Here is a 1152-nt window from a genome sequence, read left to right on the forward strand (position 1 = left end):
TATAATTAATGAATTAGTTTTAAAAAGTACACTTTTAAAAAATCTCCTTTTATATTAAATTGGAATTAATAGATTATACTTAGCTCTACAACACAATATTTTCGATTGATAAAAAATATATATTTTAATGATTATTTATTTATTAAAAAGAATAATGCTTTAACTTCTACCTTCCAACTACTATTTATCCATTTTAAAAAAATCTAAATTATTTTAATTTAAGATTTTAATTTTTGTCTACAAACAAATTGTGAGATTAATTATTTTTAAAACAATATCAAATTATCTATGGCTAACTTTTTTAAAATATTTCAAATAAATCATTCATTTAAGCCTATTTAAAATAAAATAAATTCTGAAACTTTCAAAAAACGGGCCGCTTGATAAATGTTTCCCGGGCCTGTTCATCTAGCCAGTCCGCCTCTGCAAACACCTATTATTTTAAAGAGATCTACCTGCCCTCGAAGTTTCCTGCATAAAATTCGGACCACCCTGTATTTGATACGAATGGAAAATTTTCCTGATTTAAGGTAGATATCAATCCTGATGCATCAAATTTGAGACATACTGTACACCTCAACGAATTTTTTCGGCAATTCTTTTAATAAATCTGCTGTATTAAAAATCCGCAGAGGCGTATTTCATTGAGGCCGTCCTGCAACTTAGGGCTGCAAGAATGAGGTAATTAAAGTAGAAAAAAGAGCACTGGAGCAAACTGATTGAGCTTTTAGAATTCCCTTGGCAGTTAGACAATAACCGCTAGATTTATATTTAATTGGACAGTAATACCCATGAAATATCTCTTTTCTGGAAAACTTTTTATTAATCGCGACCGGGAAGAATGAAATAAAATTAAATTTCCATTAATAAGATATTTATTATTTGACACCGCTCGAAAGGAATCTAGGGTATTATAATTCCTTTTTTCTTGGTGACAATGAGACTCTTTCTTACTCAGTTTTAAAAATAGATAACCTACTTTGAATTTGTTATTAAACTTTTAAACTCTTAAGATATTAAGACAATGTTCAAAATTCAATTTCATACAATCCACAAAAGTTTTGGTCTTTTATTCATTCAAAAAATAGATGTACTAGAATACCCGGCAAAATGAGGGATGGAAATCTTTGTTTAGATAATTCTCAAGACATC

This window comes from Anoplophora glabripennis, unplaced genomic scaffold, assembly GCF_000390285.2.
Source record: "Anoplophora glabripennis isolate ALB-LARVAE unplaced genomic scaffold, Agla_2.0 scaffold996, whole genome shotgun sequence".
NCBI lineage: Eukaryota > Metazoa > Arthropoda > Insecta > Coleoptera > Cerambycidae > Anoplophora > Anoplophora glabripennis.